This window comes from Mauremys mutica, chromosome 9 (genome assembly GCF_020497125.1).
Source record: "Mauremys mutica isolate MM-2020 ecotype Southern chromosome 9, ASM2049712v1, whole genome shotgun sequence".
NCBI lineage: Eukaryota > Metazoa > Chordata > Testudines > Geoemydidae > Mauremys > Mauremys mutica.
Window position 1 is genome coordinate 39951684 of NC_059080.1, and position 6786 is coordinate 39958469.

The window sequence follows — 6786 nt, forward strand, 5'->3', positions numbered from 1 at the left end:
TAGGGGAGACTTAGAGACCTAGGCAGAGGAACTGACAGGCTAGCGAAGGGAGTCAGTGGTGGTCTGCCGGTGTTCTGGTGCCTGTTGGGGGTTTGTTTTGGTTTGTGTTTCCTGGACTAACAGGTTTTAGGTGGGAAGGCTATGACCGATAGAGAGGCAGCAGTGAAAGACACAATGAGGATGACTGGATGTGGAAGCTGCGGCATGTACATGATCCTGGAAGGGGTAACTGAAAAGAGTTTTGTCTGCATAAAGTGCCGCCTGATAGAGCTGATGGAAGAAAAGATCCAAGGACTGGAGATGCAGGTGGAAACTCTGGTTGAGTTTAGAAGGGGGTTCGAGCAGATGATGGAGCAAAGACATGAGGAGGCTGAAGGGATAAGCTCAGACTTGCAGATGGAAGCAGGACCAACGAATTCTGAGGAGAGACTGCTGGGTGAGGAAAGTGAACGGTGGAAACATGTGATTAAGAGAACCAGGCAAAGGAAAAGACGGGCCAGTGAAGGAAAAATAGAGCTCAGGAACAGGTTTGCAGAGTTGGAAAATGAAGAAGGGACACAGCAGGTGTTCGCTGAAGGTGAGAGGGCAAGAAAGAAGAGAAGAGCAGCTAGTCCTACAGGAAGAGGGGAAGAGTCAATGGAGACAACACCAAATATGAGCCCCAGGAGGATACAGGATGGGTTGCAGAGGATTGCAAGGGTGAATAGGAATCGAGAGGACTTGCAGCCAGTGGGAGCAGGGGATAGACCGGAGAATCACACTGTCACCAGGAAAAGGCATGTCTACGTGATTGGGGACTCCTTACTGAGAATAGAGAGGCCTGTAACTAGAGCTGATCCGGAGAAGGGTGTGCTGTTTGCCGGGTGCTAAGATACCGGATGTGGACCTGAGGCTGAAAAGGATCCTAACAGGAGCGGGAAAGAATCCGTTGATTGTCCTTCATGTGGGAACGAATGATACGGCTAGATTCTCGCTGGAACGTATCAAGGGAGACTATGCCAGACTGGGGAAGATGCTTAAGGAAATTGAGGCTCAGGTGATCTTCAGTGGGATTTTGCCTGTTCCTAGAGAAGAGTGACAAAGGTGTGACAAGATAATGGCGATCAACAGATGGCTCAGGCAGTGGTGCTATAAGGAGGGCTTTAGGATGTACGGCCACTGAGAAGCATTCATGGACAGAGGACTGTTCTCTCAGGATGGACTTCACCTGACTAAGGAGGGAAATAGACTTCTAGGATGGAGGCTGGCACAACTGATTAAGAGAGCTTTAAACTAGGAATTTGGGGGAGATGGTTGGGTAATCTCCACACCGGAATTTAACATTGAGAGGGAAGAAAACAAAGTAAGAGAGGATACAGCTGTGGGCAGAAGAATGGACATAAGGAGGAAGGGTAGTGTAGATACCAGTCTAATAGGTGATACTGGTGGTAGAATGTCTGTGCCTAACCAGGTAAAGAATGTCAGTGAAGCCAAACGGCAAAAATTAAGATGTCTGTACACTAATGCGAGGAGCCTAGGTAACAAAATGGAGGAACTAGAGCTACTGGTGCAGGAAGTGAAACCAGATATTATAGGTGTCAAGTATCAGAGGGGTAGCCGTGTTAGTCTGGATCTGTAAAAGCAGCAAAGAATCCTGTGGCACCTTATAGACTAACAGACATTTTGGAGCATGAGTTTTCATGGGTGAATACCCACTTCGTCGGATGCAAGTAGTGGAAATTTCCAGGGGCACGTATATATATGCAAGCAAGAAGCAAGCTAGAGATAACAAGGTTAGTTCAATCAGGGAGGATGAGGCCCTGTTCTAGCAGTTGAGGTGTGAAAACCAAGGGAGGAGAAACTGGTTTTGTAGTTGGCAAGCCATTCACAGTCTTTGTTTAATCCTGAGCTGATGGTGTCAAATTTGCAGATGAACTGAAGCTCAGCAGTTTCTCTCTGAAGTCTGGTCCTGAAGTTTTTTTGCTGCAGGATGGCCACCTTAAGATCTGCTATTGTGTGGCCAGGGAGGTTGAAGTGTTCTCCTACAGGTTTTTGTATATTGCCATTCCTAATATCTGATTTGTGTCCATTTATCCTTTTCCGTAGAGACTGTCCAGTTTGGCCAATGTACATAGCAGAGGGGCATTGCTGGCATATGATGGCATATATTACATTGGTGGACGTGCAGGTGAATGAACCGGTGATGGTGTGGTTGATCTGGTTAGGTCCTGTGATGGTGTCGCTGGTGTAGATATGTGGGCAGAGTTGGCATCCAGGTTTGTTGCATGGATTGGTTCCTGAGCTAGAGTTACTATGGTGTGGTGTGCAGTTACTGGTGAGAATATGCTTCAGGTTGTCTGTGGGCGAGGACTGGCCTGCCACCCAAGGCCTGTGAAAGTGTGGGATCATTGTCCAGGATGGGTTGAAGATCCCTGATGATGCGTTGGAGGGGTTTTAGCTGGGGACTGTATGTGATGGCCAGTGGAGTCCTGTTGGTTTCTTTCTTGGGTTTGTCTTGCAGTAGGAGGCTTCTGGGTACATGTCTGGCTCTGTTGATCTGTTTCCTTATTTCCTCGTGCGGGTATTGTAGTTTTGAGAATGCTTGGTGGAGATTTTGTAGGTGTTGGTCTCTGTCTGAAGGGTTGGAGCAGATGCGGTTGTACCTCAGTGCTTGGCTGTAGACAATGGATCATGTGGTGTGCCCAGGATGGAAGCTGGAGGCATGAAGGTAGGCATAGCGGTCAGTAGGTTTTCGGTATAGGGTGGTGGTAATGTGACCATCACGTATTTGCACCGTGGTGTCTAGGAAGTGGACCTCCCGTGTAGATTGGTCCAGGCTGAGGTTGATGGTGGGGTGGAAGCTGTTGAAATCGTGGTGGAATTTTTCCAGTCTCCTTCCCATGGGTCCAGATGATGAAGATGTCATCAATGTAGCGTAGGTAGAGAAGGGGCGTGAGTGGACGAGAGCTGAGGAAGCATTGTTCCAGGTCGGCCATAAAAATATTGGCATATTGTGGGGCCATGCGGGTGCCCATAGTGGTGCCACTGATCTGGAGATATATATTGTCATCAAATTTGAAATAGTTGTGTGTGAGGATAAAGACACAGAGCTCAGCAACCAGTTGTGCTGTGGCATCATCAGGGATACTGTTCTTGACAGCTTGTATTCCATCTGCGTGTGGGATGTTTGTGTAGAGAGCCTCTACATCCATGGTGGCTAGGATGGTGTTTTCTGGAAGGTGACCAATGCATTGTAGTTTCCTCAGGAAATCAGCGGTGTCACGGAGATAGCTGGGAATGCTGGTGGCATAGGGTCTGAGTAGAGAGTCCACATATCCAGACAGTCCTTCAGTGAGAGTGCCAATGCCCAAGATGATGGGGCGTCCAGGATTTCCAGGTTTGTGGATCTTGAGCCTCAGGAAATCAGTGGTGTCACGGAGATAGCTGGGAGTGCTGGTGGCATAGGGTCTGAGTACAGAGTCCACATATCCAGACAGTCCTTCAGTGAGAGTGCCAATGCCCGAGATGATGGGGCATCCAGGATTTCCGGGTTTGTGGATCTTAAACAAAGACTGTGAATGGCTTGCCAACTACAAAACCAGTTTCTCCTCCCTTGGTTTTCACACCTCAACTGCTAGAACAGGGCCTCATCCTCCCTGATTGAACTAACCTCGTTATCTCTAGCTTGCTTCTTGCTTGCATATATATACATGCCCCTGGAAATTTCCACTACTTGCATCCGACGAAGTGGGTATTCACTCACGAAAGCTCATGCTCCAAAATGTCTGTTAGTCTATAAGGTGCCACAGGATTCTTTGCTGCTTTTACAGATATTATAGGGATGACAGAAACATGGTGGAATAGTAGTCATGACTGGAGTACAGGTATTGAATGCTATGTGCTGTTTAGGAAAGACAGAAATAAAGGCAAAGGTGGTGGAGTAGCATTTTATATCAATGATGAGGTTATCTGTAAAGAAATAAGAAGTGATGGAATGGATAAGACAGAGTCTGTCTGGGCAAAAATCACATTGGGAAAGAAAGCTACTAGAGCCTCCCCTGAGATAGTGCTTGGGGTGTGCTACAGACCACCAGGATCTGATTTGGATATGGATAGAGACCTCTTTAATGTTTTTAATTAAGTAAACACTAATGGGAATTGTGTCATCATGGAAGACTTTAACTTCCCAGATATAGACTGGAGGACAAGTGCTAGTAACAATAATAGGGCTCAGATTTTTCTGGCTGTGATAGCTGATGGATTTCTTCACCAAATAGTTGAAGACCAGCAAGAGGGGATGCCATTTCAGATTTGGTTTTGGTGAGTAGTGAGGACCTCATAGAAGAAATGGTTGTAGGGGACAACCTTGGTTCGAGTGATCATGAGCTAATTCAGTTCAAACTAGATGGAAGAATAAACAAAAATAGATCTGGGACAAGGGTTTTTGATTTCAAAAGGGCTAACTTTAAAGAATTAAGGAAATTAGTTAGGGAAGTGGATTGGACTGAAGAACTTGTGTATCTAAAGGCGGAGGAGGCCTGGAATTACTTCAAGTCAAAGCTGCAGAAGCCTGCATCCCAAGAAAGGGGGAAAAAATCATAGGCAGGAGTTGTAGACCAAGCTGGATGAGCAAGCATCTCAGAGAGGTGATTAAGAAAAGGCAGAAAGCCTACTAGGAGTGGAAGATGGGCGGGATTAGCAAGGAAAGCTACCTTATTGAGGTCAGAACATGTAGGGATGAAGTGAGAAAGGCTAAGAGCCATGTAGAGTTGGACCTTGCAAAGGGAATTAAAACCAATAGCAAAAGGTTCTATAGCCATATAAATAAAAAGAAAACAAAGAAAGAAGAAGTGGGACTGCTAAACACTGAGGATGGGATGGAGGTTAAGGATAATCTAGGCCTGGCCCAATATCTAAATAAATACTTTGCCGCAGTCTTTAATAAGGCTAATGAGGAGCTTAGGGATAATGGTAGGATGACAAATGAGAATGAGGATATGGAGGTAGATATTACCACATCCGAGGTAGAAGCCAAATTTGAACAGCTTAATGGGACTAAATCGGAGGGCCTAGATAATCTTCATCCAAGAATATTAAAGGAACTGGCACATGAAATTGCAAGCCCGTTAGCAAGAATTTTTAATGAATCAGTAAACTCAGGGGTTGTACTGTACGACTGGAGAATTGCTAACATAGTTCCTATTTTTAAGAAAGGGAAAAAAGGTGATCCAAGTAACTATAGGCCTGTTAGTTTGACATCTGTAGTATGTAAGGTCTTGGAAAAAATTTTGAAGGAGAAAGTATTTAAAGACATTGAGGTCAATGGTAATTGGGACAAAATACAAAATGGTTTTACAAAAGGTAGATCGTGCCAAACCAACCTGATCTCCTTCTTTGAGAAGGTAACAGATTTTTTAGACAAAGGAGATGCAGTGGATCTAATTTACATCGATTTCAGTAAGGCATTTGACACGGTTCCACATGGGGAATTCTTAGTTAAATTGGAAAAGATGGGGATCAATATGAAAATTGAAAGGTGGATAAGGAACTGCTTAAAGGGGAGACTACAACGGGTCGTACTGAAAGGTGAACTGTCAGGCTGGAAAGAGTTCCTCAGGGATCAGTTTTGGGGCCAATCTTATTTAACCTTTTTATTACTGACCTTGGCACAAAAAGTGGGAATGTGCTAATAAAGTTTGCGGATGACACAAAGCTGGGAGGTATTGCAACACAGAGAAGGACTTGGATATCATTCAGGAAAATCTGGATGACCTTGTAAACTGGAGTAATAGTAATAGGATGAAATTTAATAGTGAAAAGTGCAAGGTCATGCATTTAGGGATTAATAACAAAAATTTTAGTTATAAATTGGGGATACATCAGTTGGAAGTAACAGAGGAGGAGAAAGACCTCGGAGTATTGGTTGATCACAGGATGACTTTGAGCCGCCAATATGATATGGCCGTTAAAAAAGCTAATGCAGTTTTAGGATGCATCAAGCGAGATATTTCCAGCAAAGATAAGGAGGTCTTAGTACCGTTATACAAGGCACTGGTGAGACCTCATCTGGAATACTGTGTGCAGTTCTGGTCTCCCATGTTTAAGAAGGATGAATTCAAACTGGAACAGGTACAGAGAAGGGCTACTAGGATGATCCGAGGAATGGAAAACCTGTCTTATGAAAGGAGACTCAAAGAGCTTGGCTTATTTAGCCTAACCAGAAGAAGGTTGAGGGGGGATATGATTGCTCTTTATAAATATATCAGAGGGATTAATATTAGGGAGGGAGAGGAATTATTTAAGCTTAGTACCAATGTGGACACAAGAACAAGTGGATATAAACTGGACACTAGGAAGTTTAGACTTGAAATTAGAGGAAGGTTTCTAACTATTAGAGGAGTGAAGTTCTGGAACAGCCTTCCAAGAAGAGTAGTGGGGGCAAAAGACATATCTGGCTTTAAGACTAAGCTTGATAAGTTTATGGAGGGGATGGTATGATGGATAGCCTAATTTTGGCAATTAATTTGGCAATTGATCTTTGATTATCAGCAGGTAAGTATGCCCAGTGGTCTGTGATGGGATGTTAGATGGGGTGGGATCTGAGTTACTACAGAGAATTCTTTCCTGGGTGCTGGCTGGTGAGTCTTGCCTACATGCTCAGGGTTTAACTGATTGCCATATTTGGGGTTGGGAAGGAATTTTCCTCCAGGGCAGATTGGCAGAGGCCCTGGAGGTTTTTCACCTTCCTCTGCAGCATGGGGCACGGGTCACTTGCTGGAGGATTCTCTGCAGCTTGAGGTCTTCAAA